Source organism: Mustela nivalis, assembly GCF_964662115.1.
Source record: "Mustela nivalis genome assembly, chromosome: 8".
In the NCBI taxonomy this organism is placed as follows: Eukaryota; Metazoa; Chordata; class Mammalia; order Carnivora; family Mustelidae; genus Mustela; species Mustela nivalis.
Genome location: NC_139027.1, coordinates 135,981,039 through 135,999,388, shown reverse-complemented (window position 1 = coordinate 135,999,388; position 18,350 = coordinate 135,981,039). Strand labels below are relative to the sequence as shown.

General features: G+C 46.3%; 1 protein-coding gene and 1 long non-coding RNA gene across 5 annotated transcripts in view; one reads left to right on the top strand and one right to left on the bottom strand.

Moving 5' to 3' along the window:
• The window catches only part of CYP24A1 (cytochrome P450 family 24 subfamily A member 1), a 344,657-nt gene that overhangs the window by 262,323 nt on the left and 63,984 nt on the right, over window positions 1-18,350 (top strand). The window lies entirely within an intron of this gene.
• LOC309871078 lies at window positions 927-10,117 on the bottom strand. 4 transcript variants are annotated; one of them, XR_014315013.1, is made up of 4 exons: window positions 9,671-10,117; window positions 7,924-8,039; window positions 2,635-2,785; window positions 927-1,227 (listed from the first exon to the last, which is right to left on the bottom strand). It is a non-coding gene; the product is annotated as an uncharacterized lncRNA (long non-coding RNA). The 4 variants fall into 4 exon arrangements; XR_014315014.1 differs by having other exon boundaries at window positions 927-1,222; XR_014315015.1 differs by lacking the exon at window positions 927-1,227 and adding an exon at window positions 8,262-8,792 and having other exon boundaries at window positions 2,430-2,785.

The following is an 18,350-nucleotide window of genomic DNA, read 5'->3' as shown; positions in this document are numbered from 1 at the left end:
TGGAAATCAGTATGGAGAAGGAACGCCAGGGTAACACAAACTGGGGTCTTTCTGAGTGACCCTGGAGAAGTTACGTAACCTTCTTGAATCTCTGTGTCCTCCTCAAGCAAATGGGGGTGATGTCTATGCCCATTGTAAAAAGCTATGAGTATTCAAATGAGATCACAGGCATTGAGGGACTTAGCACTGAGATGGGCAAATGTTCTGAGTTCAGTAAGTATCACTTGCAATGAGGGAAGGATGATAAAAATGTTTTCTTTTAATCGGGGATAAGTAATAATAATAAGTAATAATGTTTAAGTAAATAAGTAATAAGTAATAACGTTTAAGTAAACATTTCCGGAGACTTCTAAGTGTGCTCCCCAAACATTAAGCTTCCACTAGGAAGCTCTGCTAGTGGGAAAATAAGAGAGAGGAATAAATGTCCCAGCATGTTTTTACGGGCCTTGTAATCTAAAGATATTTCTTTGGAGCTCTGGAAGTCATTGGTAAGCTTTTATTAATCATAGACTAGTGGTTCTTAACTGGGGAGGGGTGGGGTGGTGTTCCCTCCCCAGGGGAGATTTGGCAATGTCTGCAGACATAGCTGGTTGTCACAACAGGGCTGTCCAGTGGGTAGAGACCAGGAATGCTGCTGAACCTCTTACGAGGCAGAGGACAGCCAGCCCCCCACCCCAGCCCCGGCAGCCTCTGAGCTGCCCGAAGGTCAACAGTGCTGATGCTGAGAAACTCCGCTCTCTCCTTATCAGGTATGATCTGACTGTTAAAGGAGCGTGTGACAAAATGAGCCTATTGTCCTATCACTTTTTGATCCATTATATGTTGGTGGGTGGAACCGAAGTGAACGCGTTTGAGAAGCACCTCCTCTCCTCACCTCCTCTCCCCGCCCCCTCACCCCAGCCCACACCAACCGTTATGTTTCCGGCTCAGTCCCGCAGATCTCACGGCCCACTGAGCACAAAATCTCGGGTTTGTAACCAGGGTTAAGGGACGAAGTGCGTCTTTACCTCTTTACCTCTTGACCTTCTTTTCACGTCTTTTTACCTTTCTGAAGACAAACAAAGACAAGCTCGTGGGCAACTCACTGAAACCCAGAGTGATGAGCGGGAGGCGGTTTGCGTTTTGAAGTCTGACCAATAGGAGTCAAAACTCCGTTTCTTCACCTACTCCCTCTGTGATCCTGGATCAGATTTTGTTTCCTCTTCTTCGGAAAGTTCGTTCTCTTATCTGAAAAAATGGAGCCAACTGTATCTAACTCCCAGGGCTACAAGGATTCAATGTGGGAGACTCCTAAGCTCTGAGTCCCAGGGCAGGGACAGGCATGGGGGAGGGGGGTGAGCCCTCAGTAAATGCTGGCCGCCTCCGTAACTGAAATAAAAGGAAGAGAAGAAGGAGAAAAAAGGAAAGGAATGGGACAGCTGGGTGGCTCAGTCAGTTAAGCATCTACCTTCAGCTCAGGTCATGATCCCACAGTTCTCAGATCGAGTCCCATGTGGGGCTCCTTGCTCAGCGGGGAGCCTGCCTCTCCCTCTGCCTCCTGCTCCCCCCTGTTTGTGCACTCTTGCTCCCTCTCTCTCTTTTGCAAATAAATAAACAAAATCTTAAAAAAAAAAAAAAAAAGGAGAGGCACTCCCAGCCATGATTTTATGAAGAGGCAATTTTTTGGTGAGTCGCTCCAAACGTCCATCAAAATCTCATGCATCTGACCTGAACGCCAACAGCACCTCGATCAAAGAAATCACCAGGAAGATGACAAACACAAGTTGCTGGACAAACCTGTTTCTAAAACAACAAGTGCTGAAGCAGTGATCATAGGTGCCAACGAAGGAATTCACCGGGCAGCCTTTGCAAGAAATCATTTATCAGATAAGAAGTAAATGTCACTGGCTTGCCAGCATCAAAACTCAGCTCCAAATTGTGAAGCTGGAGAACATCTTCTTTGCAACTCGTCTGACAGACACTCATTTAATAGCCTTAATATGTAAAGAGAACTCATAGGTGATTTTTTTTTTAAAGGCAACACCCATACAGAGAAGTAGAGGCGGCCGGTCAAGGAATGCAGCTACATCCATCACGGGCCTCCAGGTGGGGGAGGCGGTGCTGGCACTCTAGTCTACGTGGGCTGCTCCCCCAGAATGGGGTTGTTCACAGCCAGCCTGACCATACTCGGTATTCCTGCTTAGTAACCAACAGCATCGATAGTAGTAATTCAAGTAAGAACAAGAATGTTGTAATTTTTTTTTTAACATAAACTCTGTGCCCAGTATGGGGCTTGAACTCACAGCTCTGAGACCGAGCATCACATGATCTACTGACTGAGCCAGCCAGGAGCCTCTGTTGTAATATCGGTGGGATTTTTTAAAAAGACTTAGTGGTATATACTTGACTTGCCATACACTGTGCTTATTGAAAAGGTATAACTTGCTATTTTCTGTCCTATGTATATACCTGTGAAACCATCACCCCCAATTAATTTAGTGAGCATATCATTCATCCCCTAAAGTTTTTTTTATAATCCTTCCCCTTCCTCTCCTCCCGACCCCCTATCATCAGACAACCAACTCTGCTTTCTGTCACTGCAGATTAGTGTTTACGTTCTAGAATTTTATATAGGTGGAATCAAACGATATATACCTTTTTTTTTTTTTTTTTTTTTGGTCTGGCACTTTCAGCGTAACAATTTTGAGATTCATCCTTATTATCACATGTACCATCTGGTCATTCCTTTTTCTTGCCGGGCAGGATGCCATTGTGTGGCTCGACCATAGTTGCCTAACCCATTCACCTGTTGATGGACATGTGGGTTATTTTCAGTTTGGGGCTACTGCAATTATAGTCACTATAAACATTTATACACAAGCCTCCTTATCGACGGATACTTTCTCTTCTCTAAGCGTGGACTGGCTGGATCATAGATTGGGTGTATGTTCGACGTTTTAAGAAACTGACAAACTATTTTCCATTTTACGTTCCTACCAATGGCGTATGAGTGTTTCAGTTCAACATATTTGCCAGCCCCTGGTAACGTCAGTATTTTCATTTCAACAGAGAATATCATAAATAATAAAGTAATCTAACAATGAGAATATTTTTAACCGTAAAACTGGCAGAAGAAAGTCCTCATTGTTAATACAAGAGTACAGAGAAGAAAACGCTCTTGTTACTGAGGGGAGAAATGTAAATTAGCATCATTTTCTGGGAACCAGCTTGGCCGTGTGTACCAAATGCCTTGAAACCTTTTATTTTATTTTCCTGAGCAATTCCACGTCTGAAGATTTCTCCCTATAAAACAAGGCTGCTTGCAAACATATCGCACAGCCCCCTTGTCTGCGGCGGGAGGTTTGGCATTCATTCGACTCCTCGAGAAGCAGCAACAGCATTGAACGCGAGAGGTGAACGCTGTCCGCGCTTCGGCTGGACCCATCCTTCAGATCTGATTTCTTTGACCCTCACAATGGTTTTAAATTATTTGAATTTCTTGCCAGCATTTCAAAATGAGGAGCTGTCGCATAAAAATCTATTTTCCAGGCCCCCCCCTTTTTTTTTTGACAAATTAGGAGCTTGGACACACCCAGGGCCCACAGGGAAACAAAAGGCTGGCAGTGTCTTTCTGTGCCAGCCTAATTCACAGAATTGATTGTCCTGTGCTATAAACTGTGTCTTGGCTTGTCACTTGTACACTGAGAGTAGGGTGACCCCAGGATTTATTCTCCCCTTCCTGACCCCGCCCCAGTGTCTGACACAAAGAACAAATATTTGTTGAAAAATGAATGGTTGGAAATTACACTCGGTTCAAAGTATGTAATTACCGGGGTGCCCGGCCGGCTCTGTTGGAAGAGCGTACGACTCCTAAGCTCTGGGTTGTGAGTTCGAGCCCCACGTTGAATGTAGAGATCACTTAAAAATAAGATATATTTTTCAAAGTGTATGTAATTACTTGAATTTAGATCAGCTAAAGGACAGAAGGACCATATTCTGTTGGGAAAGGTGTCAGCAAGCTGCAGTCTCTCCTTGTAGGTGAGAATGTAAATTAGTGTTTGGGGAGGACCTTTGGTAACACCTAGAAACATTTTATTTTATTTATTTATTTTTTTAAAGATTTTATTTATATGACAGACAGAGATCACAAATAGGCAGAGAGGCAGGCAGAGAGAGGAGGAAGCAGGCTCCCCGCGGAGCAGAGAGCCCTATGAGGGGCTCGATCCCAGGACCCTGGGTTCATGACCTGAGCTGAAGGCAGAGGCTTTAACCCACTGAGCCACCCAGGTGCCCCATCCTAGCAGCATTTTAAAGCCACGTGCTATTTGACCCGGTTATATCAGTTGGAGGAATTATCAGACAAGTATACATGAGTATATGAGCATATGTGAACAAGATTAATCAGAGGGACACCTGGGTGGCTCAGTCGGTTCAGCATCTACTGTCAACTTGGGTTATGATCTCAGGGTCCTGGGATTGAGCCCCAAGTCATTGGGCTCCCTGCTCAGTGGTGAGACTTCTTCTCCCTCTGACTCTGCCCATCCCCCTGCCCCCTACTCCTTCTCTCTCTCTCTCTCAAATAAATAAACAAAATCTTTTTTTTGAAAAAAGGAATAATCACAGCAATTTTTTATTGAAGCGTAATTAACATACAGTGTTATATTAGTTCCAGGCATATAAGAAAACGATTCAGTAAGTCTCTACATTACTATAGCAATATTGTTCATTTGCAGAAACTGGAAACAATGTAAATGTGTCTCAGTAGGGGACTGAGGAAATGAATGACCCATCTATCCAGCAGGATATTCTGTAGTTTGTAAGGATCTGTATGTGCAGGTACTTCTCCAGAGCAAAGGGACAAAGACAAGACAAAGTCAAGTGTATGGTCTTATCCACAGTTTGTACATGGCAAGGGCATGTATGTGCAGGTGTCTGTGTGTGTCACTTGTGTTTGCTAATACACATACAGCAAGAATCCTGAATCTCAGCACTGGTGGTGTTTGGGGCCAGACAATTCTCTGCTACGGGGAGCAGTCCTGCGCTGTTGTAAGATCTCTGGCTTCTACCCACCAGAGGCCAGGGGCACCCCTCCCTCAGCTGTGACAAACAGAAATGTCTCCAGATTCCGCCAAATGCCCCCAGAGTCAAAATTGCCCCCCAGAGTCAACATCGTCTGCTGGTTTGGAACCATTGGCCTAGAACATCTCTGGAAGAACAGACTAGGAACCAGTAACCTTGGTCTCCGCTGAAGATGGGAACAACGAGACCGTGACCAAGAGAGGAAGGGAAACTTCATTTTCACCTGTTTTAACTCTTAGGCTTAAACTTCTAATTCTTAAAATACAAATATTATGAAAGTTTTGTTCGTATTTTTTTCTGGCGTCCAGATACCTGAGGATACAAACCTTCGAATCAGAAACTACTTTTGGAGGGCGCCAGGGAGGATCAGTCGGTTAAGCATCTGACTTCGGCTCATAATCTCAGGGTCCTGAGATCGAGCCCCGTGTGGTGTCGGGCTTCCTGCTCACTGGGGAGTCTTCTTGTCCCTCTGCCCCTGCCCCTGGTCGTGCTCTCGATCTCTCTCAAATAAATAAATAAAATCTTTTAAAACACACAAACCTTTTTTAAAATGGAAATGTATCTGCCATAGAACCTTGTATAACTTTACAGTGTGCAACATTTTGACTTGATAAATGTATACATTGCATGCATGATTGCCATTGTAGCGTTAGCTAACACCTCCATTACCCCCCAAAATTACCATGGCTCCTGTGTGGTGGGAATAATGAAGACCTAGCCTCCTAGGAAGTTTGATGTTTATAACAGTGTTGTTGTCTGTAATCACTGCGCTGTGCAATAGACCTCCAGGATTCATTTCTCTAGTAGTTGCAGGTTTGTATCCTCAGAGAGCATCTCTCCTGTCCTGTCACTGCTGCCTCCCGCCAGCCCCTGATATCCACCATTCTATTCCCCAAAACAGAAACCACTTAAGAAAATACAGAAAGGGGCACCTGGGTGGCTCAGCCGTTAAGCATCTGCTTTCAGCTTAGGTCATGATCTCGGGGTCTTGGGATCAAGCCCCGAGTCAGGCTTCCTGCTCTTCTGGGAGCCTACTTCTTCCTCTCCCTCTGCCTGCTGTTCCCCCTGCTTGTGTTCTCTCTCTCTCTCTGTCAAATAAATAAATAAAATCTAAAAGAAAATACAAAAAGTCCTAAGATACATTGGTAAGGAATTACCCTGTCTACTTAGCCCATTTTTTAAAAGTAACAGAATAGATTGTCGATTGCCTGAACTCATCCAATGTGCCCCATTTGCCAGATGAGAAATGGAGTCTCAAAGGAGTCCTAAGCCCATCTGACTAGCGACGGATCTACAGTAGCACCCCGAAGCCCTGAGACCCAGCCTTCGCTGCCATTTTGGATTTGCCTCCAGCGTAGAAAGCAGGTCTTGACAATGACTTAGGAACTCAAGAAGGTAATGCCCATGACTCCGAGGTAGAACCATAGCTGCTCCCAGTCAGCAAGTGTCCATCTTGGCTCTGAGGCAGTTGGAACGGTGAAGTCAGGCTCCTCTACAGCCCCGAGACCCGATGTGAGACTCTTTCCAGCTGAAAATTGGCATCCAATCTCAAGCTTTTATTTACAAGAGAGGCCACAGTCTCTGGGTTGACCTGCTGATTATGCTCGTTGGGCGAATTATCTATGAATGGTAAGTAATATTTGTATGGTGCTGTGGAAAGCGCTTCTAGTTATGATCATGGCATCACAGAAACCTTACCAGAAAACTATGAACAAACTCTAGAGACGAAGAGGTAGCCTTGGACAGCTGCATTCACCAGCCCACCATCACACAGTGACTTAAATGCCGGAGCCAGGTTTGGATACCAAGATCAACCGAGCCTCTACTCTTTACCCTTCATAGGAGTCTTACACTCGCCAAGAAAAATCCTATAAAAAAATAAAAATAATTTCCCAGCTAGGGAGTTCAATTCTTAACCAAGAACATACTAGTGAATAAGATAGGACAGTAAAGCAGGTAGCATCATGCCAAGTATATAATAAATCCCAAATAACCGTTTGCCATTAGGATGAGTCACGTATCTTCAAATGTTAAGAAGAAGAGTATAGTATCATAGTTTAAATTGGTAGTGTAAAGTGAGATGAACCCATCAGGCTATATTATGTGGTTGCATAAAGGTTTTTTTTTTTTAAATATTTGAATTGGGGGCACCTGAGTGGCTCAGTGGGGTGAAGCCTCTGCCTTCAGCTCAGGTCATAATCTCAGGGTCCTGGGATCGAGTCCCGCGGACCCTCTCGAGTTGTCTATTTGTGATCTCTCACTCTCTGTCAAATAAATAAATTAAATCTTAATAAATAAACAAAAAATAAATATTTGAATTGGTTTCCAGCATTTCAAAATGGGGACATTTCACATGAATAATCCCAACGTATGCCATCTGTTGGAAAACCCGTGCCTATGGGCTGGGTCTACGGAGCCACCATCCCTGTAAGATCGCCCCAGTCCTCTCTGGCTTACCACAGACTCTGCTCGGCTGCAGTAAGACCCGTGGGTTTGCCATTCCTCACCGGTGGGTGAGAGAGAGGGCTCTGGAGGGAGACGATGAGTCCTGCCTGGTTTTTGGCATCACTGCTTCCTAGCTGCCTGCCTCAGGGCGGATGATTTTACCTTTCTGAGTCTATCTTTTGGAGCTGTGGGGACCCGTCAACAGGATCACTTGCCTGAAAGTGCGTAGCCCTGGACCCGAGGCACAGACAGCCTTCAATAAAGGTTAGCTTTTAGTGCTGTTAGGTGGAGGAAGTTGGAAAGTGGCTCCCTAAAGATGGTCACATCCTAATCCCTAGAACCTGCGAATGGGGTACCTGGTGCAGCCAACGTGATGCTGCCGACGAGACTGGGTTCCAGGGAGTTCCAGGGAGAGATTACCTTTGATGACCCAGGCGGGTCCAGGGTAATCATGGGGTCCTTGTCCGTGAAAGGGGGAGGCGGGAGGTCAGTGTCAGAGCAGGCGTGAGACAGAAGAGGGGTTGAAGAGGGGCGCTCTGCAGGCGGAGAGAGGGGCCACAAGTCAAGGAATGCACATGGCCTCTAGACGCAGGAAAAGCCAAGGAAGTGGGTTTTCCTCCAGAGCCTCCAGAGGGACACCGCCCTGCCAACACCTTGGCCTTCACCCAGGAAAGCCCGTGTTGGACTTCTGACCTCCAGAACCATAAAAGAATAAATCTGTTCTGTTTTAAGCCGCTAATTTGGGGGCAGGTTCTTACAGCAGCAATCGAAAACTGACACATCGTCCCGGTTCTCGAAGATACGCCTGTTCTCCCCATCGTTCAGAAGGAGGCGCGGTAAAGGGGAAGAACGTTGCCCTCCTGTCCCACAGCTAGAAAGTGCAGGGCCCAGAGTCAATGCCAAATCCTTCTGAAACCCAAGTCCAACCCAGTTCAGCTTCAAGTGGCTCCCAGTTATAGGGTCGTCCAGCTTCCATCTGAATGATCCCAGAAACAGACATATTGTTCCCTTCCCAAGGCTACTCTTTCAGCGGTTGGACAAGATCTACCATTATGTCGCCCATACACTGAGCTATTCTCTGCTGCCCTCTGAAAGACTTAAGATACTTTTATTTATAGGGGCGCCTGGGTGGCTCAGTCGGTGAAGCGTCTGCCTTCAGCTCAGGTCATGATCCCAGGATCCTGGGATGGAGCCCCGCATCGGGCACCCTGCTCAGCGGGGAGCCTGCTTCTCTCCCCCTGGCTGTAGCTCCCCCTGCTTGTGTGCTCACTGACACACACTCTCTCTCTCTCTGTCAAATAAATAAATAAAAATCTTTTTTAAAAAATTTATTAAAAAAAAAAACAAAAAACAAAACACTTTTAATTACAAATGCAGAAACCCGGTTGACCTAGCATAAGCAAAAAGGGGGAATTATCACCAGGATATAAAGATAAGCCATGAGCCCGTGTCCAGGAAGGCAGTCAGGCTTTAGAAGAACCGAAACCACGAAATGGGAGGCCGAAAAAAATTCGGCCATCCAGGCAAGACCTCTGCTTCTCGGCATCTCTGCCTCATTCTTTTCTGTCGGTTGATTTTCTTAGCTACTCCATTGTCATGAGAGCAAACGGCTGCTCACGGGGCCCCAGATTTCCACATCACAGATCGAGTTCTCTGGAGACGCAGACTGACTGTGCCTCAGGGCAGATCTCACATTCCCCAGGGAGACAATCCGATTGTCCTGGCCTCCAGCAGCCATCCATCCCTCGGCCCATCAGCTGTCAACAGGAAGGCCAGTGGTGAGGAACAAATATGGCTTCCGGGAAGCCGCCTCCCTGGCAACTGTGGAGTGGGGGGCACGGGGGAGGGGTGGGGAAACTGTGAGCCGAGATGATACACTCAAAAATGAGTACCTCACATTGATTTCCCTAAGGCTTGGAAACACACACACACACACACACACACACACACACACACACGAGATAGTAAGACGGCCTTAGAGCTTTGGAAAAGCTGTCTCTTCCCTTGTGGTCATCTCTTTTCCTGGGAACCATCTAGAACTTGCAGGCATTCCTCATTCTGACAGTTCCCAGATGACTCAACAACCTGACTACCCCCCCACTCCCCCTCAGCCTACAAACTTTGGCAACACCTCCATTCAAATGTGTGATTTGTCTCCATAACTTACCTTCCTGCTCTGGACGTGCCTGTCGAGCTCATTAAAACGGTTTTCTTGCTTTACCTTCCTTGAATCCACGATGCATACACTGGCTCTGTAAATGCAGGCTAAGATGGTGTCCTTGGCAGCTGTATACATCTGGCTCAAATTGAGCTTGTGGCCAGCTAGAAGCCCCAGATCTACTTCCCAGGAACCGCTGTCTGGCCAAGTCTCCCCATTCCCAGACTTAAATAATTGATGCCAGAATCCACATCAATCCCTGGAAAATATTCTCTTATTAATTCCTCTAATCCTTGATCTGACTCTATAGAGACCATAGTGAAGCGTGATCCTATCATCCCAATTTTTTGTCTCCTAGAGAGTTTACCTGTATACCTGAATTTTTTAGTCTCTAACCAAAATGATATCCCACATGCAGCAAAGACGCACCAGTGGACCCTTCCTAAGCTGCCACAACTCCATTAATCCACATCAAATATACTGAAAAAATGCTGCAAATAGTCCAGGATCTTTTATTCCTGGAACAGGAAGGGAGGCTGCCCAAATTCCTCAAATATTTTTGATGTTTAATTTTTATAACAACAGAAAAGATCTAGCACGATTATAAATAATCTAGGGCATCAAGAATATGGGAAGACCTCTGGAAGGCTTTCATTAAGATGACTCATAATAACCCAGCAGCCCAGAAATATTCATATTCCCGTTTTATAGGTATGTAACCAAGGTTACCCAGAAAAAAAGTGCTAGAGCTGAGATTTGAATGCAGGCTGTTGATTCATAGCCCAAGCGTTTAATCCCAGCACCAGGAGTAGGCAGGATAATTTTTTTTCTGTAAAGGGCCAGACAGTAAATATTTTAGGCTTTGGGGACCATACAGTCTCTGCCTTTATAGAGCAAAAGCAACTGTGGACAATCCATTAACAAATGGGCATGACTGCATTCAAATAAAACTTTATTTACAAAAACCGGCAGTATGCCTGATTTGGCCCTCAAACTGTAGTTCGCCAGCCCATCTTAGAAGGCTCTGCCTTCCCCACCCGAATGGCAAAATCCTGCTCCAATATGCAGCTCAAACATGCCTTTTAAGTTGCAATACTGGACATAGATGGTTTTCAGCCCGTGGTTTACAGATTGCCAGCCCATTCTCAACCATCTTGCTTTCTGACTTGATAGGTTAATTTATCTCACTGAGGGGTGCCTGGGTGGCTCAGTGAGTTAAGCCTCTGCCTTCGGCTCAGGTCATGATCTCAGGGTCCTGGGATCGAGCCCCACATCGGGCTCTCTGCTCAGCGGAGAGCCTGCTCTCTCTCTCTCTCTCTCTCTCTCTCTCTGCCTTCTTGTGATCTCTGTCAAATAAATAAATAAATAAAATCTTAAAAAAAAAAATTATCTCACTGAAGGACCTGGAGTTACTGCCTAGTGTAGATCATGGCCAGAGCCAGCAAGACTGACAACTTTCAAAATACATCAAGATTCACTAATCTGGGGAAGCCTATGGCTCGGTCGGTTGAGCAGCTGCCTTTGGTTTGGGTCATGACCCCAGGGTCCTGGGATCGAGTCCTACATTGGGCTCCGTGCTCAGCGGAGAGCCTGCTTCTCTCTCTGTCTCTGCCAGCTTGTGTTCTCTCTCTCTCTCATTCTGACAAATAAATAAAAAAATAAACTATTTTTTTTTAAAGTCACTAATTTGTGTAATGCTGCAGCATGAGGAATACAGCAGTAATTCCTCATGGGGCTACTTGTTTTAATACCATTTATCACAAATGCCCAAATAAATTCATAGCAAGACAAACACCTCCTATTTCTCATGCTCCGAGCCTCTCATACGATCTCAGCTTCCTGGTGGTTGTGTTCTTTCCCTCTGGCCAGAGCGTTTTACCATTCCGTCATGCACACCTAAGTGCTGTACTGAGCCTGAGTCCTGAGGCCCATGCATTGAAAAAAAAGAGAGAGAGAGAGAAAGTGTTCCACTGGAAATTAGCATGCAAGCACATGCAAGGAAATGGCCCAGGAAGCAGAGTGGAGCAGACTGATTCCAGCATGACGGCTGTCCCGCCGTGGGGTGAAGGGGCTGTAAACACCAGGGTAACCGGGGGAAGAGTCACCTGCAATTTTGAAGAGCAGGTGGAAGAAATCGACTAGAGCCCGAAGAGAAGCTCGAGCAAGCGGAGGAAAGCAAAGCAGGCCCCGAATGCTGGTCTGGAGAAGCCCACTGTGGCCAGAGATGCCTCCTCTTGCTAACAGGACGTGCACAGCCTTGCACTACTCACTGGGCACTTGGCAGGAAAGCCTACCACACCAGCTGGTGGCCTGCTTAACCTTCCGTTTCTCAGTGTAAACAGTTTCCAGGCAAACTGTGTGGTGGGACGCTTTAACCTTTAGAAACAGAAAATATCAACAGTAAAAATGCGCTGGTTCTAATAACAGAGGAAGACACGGGTGCAAATAACAGAAGCTTGGATATCTTGTACTGGGTTTATTATTGTTTTTAATGCGAACATAAAATGTGTTTGTTTGTTGCCCAACAGGCTTTAACAGATATGACACGGCAGAGCGCTTAAAGAGAACAGGAGGTAACACCGGACAGCTCTCAGCACCCAGCTGAGCTCCACTGTTTGGTAGCTACGCAACTGTGGGGTCCGCCCAACTTTTCTGGACTTGACCTTTCTCATCTGGGAAATGGGACTACAAATAGAACCTACCTCATTCATGTCATCCATCCCAACCGGTGCTCCCAATTTCTCCAACCCTGCAGACACTCTAGATATCCGCCCTCCACCTCCCCTCCAAGACAGTGGAATGAAGCCCAAATTCATCAAGTATCTAGAGGAAGCGGAGGTTGTTCCTGAGGACCGCCCCCCCCATCTCTGCCCCTGAGTTCTCTCACTAGACATCTCTGGTCGTCGTGAACCTGCCTCCCACCACCTCAGCTCTCTCCCTTCCATCCTGGACCTCTGTAGCTCGCTCTCCAGGTTCATGAGGCTTCGACCCACCTCGAAATTCCACCTGCTTCTCCCTCGATGGCGCTAATGCATCCTCACCGATTTTTCCTCTCCCTCCAGACCACGATGCCGGGCCTGGACGGCTGCACTCTTCTACTCAGAGAAGCCATCAGGGTATCTGTCAAGAACATTGTCCTTTTGACCCCAGCCCTTCTGTATGAAATGAGGGTTTCTCTCTCTCAGATGGGTTCAGGAAGAGAATGGACACAGGCTGTGCGTGTCAGCGCTGTGGATAACACACAAGAAAGAAACAACCCAAATGCCCAGCCACAGAGAACGTGTTAAATAAACCTGAGTGTGATCCTAGGCGGGATATTCTTTGACTATTAAAAAAAAGACGGGAGAAGTTCCGTTGGCACTACTGCAGAAAGATACCGGGAAAAGCTAAGTGAAAGAAGCAAGACGTCGGGGAAGAGAGACGGCGTGCGGAGTTCGTCTCCAGAAAAGGACAGAAGAGCGAACGGGAGCATGTTTGTGTGGGTCACGTCCAGAACAACTCCGGGGCACCTGGCTGGTCCCATCCGTGGAGCGTGCCAGTCTTGACCTCGGGGTGGTGAGTCTGAGCCCCATGTTGGGTGGAGGGATTATTTTAAAAAATCAAATCAAATCGGGGCGCCTGGGTGGCTCAGTCGGTTAAGCATCTACCTTCAGCTCAGGTCATGATCTTGGGGTCCTGGGGTCAAGCCCCGTGTCTCGCTCCTTGCTGGGGGTGGGGTACTTCTCCCTCTCCCACCACCCCTCCCCCAACTTGTGTGCTTTCTCTCTCTCTCAAATAAACAAAATCTTAAAAAAATAATAATAATAAAATAAAATATTTTTTAAAAAAGAACAAAACAAGACAATTCTGAAAAGACACCCAGGAAACTCATCGAAAGGGATCCATGGACGCCGTGATGACCGATGATGACCTTTTCACACTGTTTTCTTTTCAAACCATATGAATGTGTTAACTATTCAAAAGCTTGACTTTTTTAAAGCGCTCACAAGAGGTGTGCAATATTAACAATTCTCTCTAAGAGGGTGTAGTTACTAGACGTAAAAATACTATTTTTATTTCTCCGCACTAGGCAAAGAGTAATTGAAATTAGCTATATAGTGTGTTTAGGCTGGTCCGTCCTGCCTGGAATGTGGTGCGAGTTGGAACCGTGGATGGCAGCACATACAGGTGTCCAATGAGGAAAGCCCTAGAAATCATTCTCATCGCACTGGCTGCATATTCACGTGGCCCAAAGTGAAGAGCTTGAACTTAGACCTCAGATGGCCTTGGGTGGCGTCCAGATCTAGCACCTGCTGGAGGCGTTGCCCAGCAGGTGCCGTCAGTTCCAGGGCCTGGGGAGCTCTGAACCGTGGGGATGACAGCACCGTCTACACGGGGCTGATCACTCATTCCTACAACTGGTAAGCAGTTGATCCCCGGTGTAGATGCCAGGCACTGTTTGGTGTTTGGTTTCAGACTTTAGTTTCTAGACCAGCGCTTCTCAACAGGGACCAGTTTTGCTCCCCGCCTCCACCCCGGAGACGTTTGGCAATGTCTGGAGATGTTCTAAGCTGTCACCAGTTAGGGGGGACGGGGGAAATGCAACCGGCATCTCGCGGTGCTGGGCAGGGACACCGCGGAACACCCAAGACAAGGCACCGGAGGGTCTCTACACCAAAAACTTGGCCTGGGCGCAATGTCAGTAGTGCTGAGGCTGAGAGCGCTCGCTCCGCCCTGTTCTAGAAGGAAAAAGAGAGAACACACTTAGAATATACAAATAAAAGACAATGCCAGATGTGGCTCAGTGCTCCGGGACACAATGACCCAGGCAGCTGTTTGAGCTGGGTCAAGGGGTGCCGGGAAGTCTCTCCAAGGACAAAACAGTTTTCCTGAGCACTAACAGTTACCAAGGAGCCAGGCAAACTCGGCCTGGGAGAAGGGCTCTTGAGCCTCAAAGGAAAGCAAGGGCAAAGGCCCTGAGGCCAGGACAAGCGTGGCTTGTTCAAGAAAGAGAAAGAAGGGGAGCGCAGCTCAGAGAGTGAACACGGGTGGGGGGAGTCAATGTGCTGGGAAGAACCAGGGCCAGACCTCCTGTAGAGAAATTTTAATTTTTTTTTAAGATTTTTATGTATTTATTTGACAGAGAGAGAGATCACAAGTAGGCAGAGAGGTAGGCGGGGCGCCTGAGCAGAGAGCCCGATGCGGGGCTCCATCCCAGGACCCTGAGATCATGACCTGAGCCAAAGGCAGAGGCTTAACCCACTGAGCTACCTGGGTGCCCCAGAAATTTTTATTTTTGCCCGAAATTCAATGAGGATCCATGGAAAGGCTGTTTGTTTGTTTTTAAAGTTTTATTTATTTATTTATTAGAGAAAGAGACCGAGTGAGAGAGAGCATGAGTACGGGGTGGGGGAGCCGGGATGGGCAGAGGGAGAGGGAGAAGCAGACTCCTCACTGAGCAGGGAGCCCGATGCGGGGCTCCATCCCAGGACCCTGGGATCATGACCTGAGCCGAAGGCAGACACTTAACCAACTGAGTCACCCAGGGGCCTCCCCGTGGAAAGGTTTTAACCATGGAGCTGGCATGACCAGCTGCGTGTTTTTAAGTCATTAGGGTTGCCCTGTGAGCAATGGGTGAACGAGACCCAAAGCAGCTAGATGGGCTTCAAGATGAGAGGATAGCAGGGCTGGGAAGCCGGTGGGGACCCTAGTGGAAGGGTCTGGGATACGCTTTTGGAGATAGAACCTGCCAGAACACTGTGGAGAGGAGAATAGAATGAACTGGATAGCACTGGTCAAGTGAATCACATATGGGAACCGCCGATAGTCAGGAACTCTAAGAAACAAAAGGCGTTTTAATCCTTCAATCTAAAAATTAAAACGTAGTTAAAACTAAACTGACAAGTGCAACCTAAGTGACCCAGCTCCCCCCGGTTGCCCCAGGGTGGCCAAGGGTCAGAATGAGCTGGCAATTTTGACTTGGAAAGTTTGGGGTAAAGAACACTGAGGCTGAGCTCCGGGAAAAATAAGAAATCTAAAAAAGGCAGCAAGAACACCCATTTCTGGAAAGCTGCAAGAGACAGTTGATGCACCGAAAATGAAGGAACTATTTCAAATAAGAATCTTCTGGAAAACATGGGTCTCTAGTTAGGCATCTGAGGCTGGCATAAACAGTTGACCGTCAGCCCCACGGACAAAGGAAGATCCAAGTCAAACAAGGCATTAACTGTAGTCCGCGTCAAGCTGCTTACAAGTGGCCGTTTAAAGATTTTTAAACACAGGGGATATTGTTTATGAAACGTAATCTGATCGCCCAAGCAAAAATGACACAAATTCCATGGCAACTGTAGAGATTAAAGAAGTGTTTTAAGGACAAAAATCCCTTATCTACCACCCCTCTTGTAAATTTACTCACCAAATTAAGAGCTCTCAGGAAAAACACTGGAGAGAAAGACAATTCACTCCATGGAGAAAGACTTTCAGAATCTCATTTTGTAAACTGGTGGATAAGCACCACCAAAATGGTGGGATTAAAAAGTATAATTAGGCATTATTATGCTTTGTACAGTGTCTAACAGTAATAATCAGTAATACTAATAAGAGCAGTTGCCATTTACCGAGCTAAATGTTTTATGTGCATTAACTCTAATTCTTGAGTAGATTTATGACTTTCCCTTATCAATGAAGGAAATGGAGCCCAGAGAGGCCATCTGACTTGCCCAAGGACACTCAGCTTTTGAGCAGCCTCTAGGCTTCGGACCCTTGTAAGTCACTCTCCAAATCACCCTCCTCGTCACATCTTGAGCAAAGGATCGGTGCCTTTCAGCATGGAGGACAAAAAAACATGCTTATGGCGTTCAGAGACTAATAACAACAAGGCTTACCCGAAGACCTTCGGTGTGCCTGCAAAGCTGAGTGCTTTACTTCAATCATCTCATTTGGTTATGATGATAACACTGTGGTGGGGCGCCTGGGTGGCTCAGTGGGTTTAACCTCTGCCTTCAGCTCAGGTCATGATTCCAGGGTCCTGGGATCAAGCCCCGAATCCAGCTCTCTGCACAGCAGGGAGCCTGCTTTCTCCCCCTCTCTCCCTGCCTGCCTCTCTGCCTACTTGTGATCTCTGTCGGTCAAATAAATAAATAAAATCTTAAAAAAAAAATCACACTGTACTTCTGTTATTTTCCTTCTACTGCTCAGGAATCTAAGGCTCAGAAGGGTTCCGTAACTTTTCCAAGATCACACAGCCACTGAGTGTAACACAGGATCTGAAACCCTATGGCTGAACTGTGAGTCTGGAAAATTTAGCCAACATGCTGTGGGAAAGTGAGTAGAAAAGGAATCACAGGTGGACAAGACATTCGATAGTTTAGGAGCAGCTGTGAATAGTCTCATTGCATTCCGGATACATTTCTTTTGATACCAAGTATCAAAATGGTAGTTAAACTGTTATTTGCAGAATTATTTGTTCAGTGTTAATTATCTGTAACAACTTTGTCTCCCTTACTATCCTAGGCCCAGTACCTGTTAACACAGGGGACACATATCGATGCTTCACCAATGTCTCTTGTTTTACTTTTTGGGGTTTTGTATGTTTGGTTGGCTGAGTCAATGAAGCAATCATTGGAAAGGCGAATGGGAAGTATGGAGAGGCACGACCTTAGGGACGTAGAAATCATGATCCCAAACCAGAAAGCAGGCACACTCACTTTTTACCTTCCCAAATACAATCTCATTCTTTCTACCAGAGACTTGATTCAAGCTCCTCTGTGATCACTAGATCACAAACTATTCTCCATGTTCCCCATCGAAGAGGGCAACTTAGGAAGCAAGGGCCACCTCTCACACACTCGGCTCCAACCTTGGGTATCATCAGGTTTATCTAAAATAAGAACAAAATAGTGAACTTCTCAGTGAGTGACAGCATGGAACTGTCATTCCTTTTATATCAGTCCCTGGGATGTAATTCTTGTCAGCTGGGGTCAGAAGGTGTTCTGTTCCAAGTCACTGTCATGTTGATTCTCATTGACCTACCTTCCTCTCCGCTCCACACATCTCTGTGGCATCAAATGCCACCCACCCTGAAAGTGACCATGTAGCATGACCAAAGCCAACACATTAGAAGAAACTGCCTCCAGCAGTCCTACTTGGCCATGGGACATGGTGTTGCCTAGTGGTTAAGTCTAAGTTAGCAGGAGACAGGCCTAGGATTCAAAGCTCAAGACACCTGGTCCTAACTGGCTGCCTACCTGGAAAGCTCATCTTTCCTCCGTCCACCATTTTGAGGAAATAAATGGACTGGGAGGCACACCTGTCCACATGCCCTTCTCCCAATGGGATTGTAGTCTTAGATTTTTGAATCAAACGCACCCAGCTTCAAAATCTGGCTCTGCCACTCTGCAGATGGGCAGCTTCCTGAATTTCTCCAAGCTTTGTCTGTATGGGAATATTAATAGGACCACCTTACAGGGTTGGAACCAATACTAAATGAGATAAAGAGTAGAGAGCATTTAGTCCAATGGTTAAAAAAAAAATGGTTTGATAATTATTTGCTCTTAGTGATGTTTATTATTATTAACATCCGTTCATTTACAGAAAGAGGTTTTGGAACTTCATACAAAACAGAAATCTCCACTTTTCTTTCATATTTTTTTTCTTCCCCAATAGAAATCGCAGCCAAGACAGAAATGGTAGCTCTGCTGTAAGCCAGCAC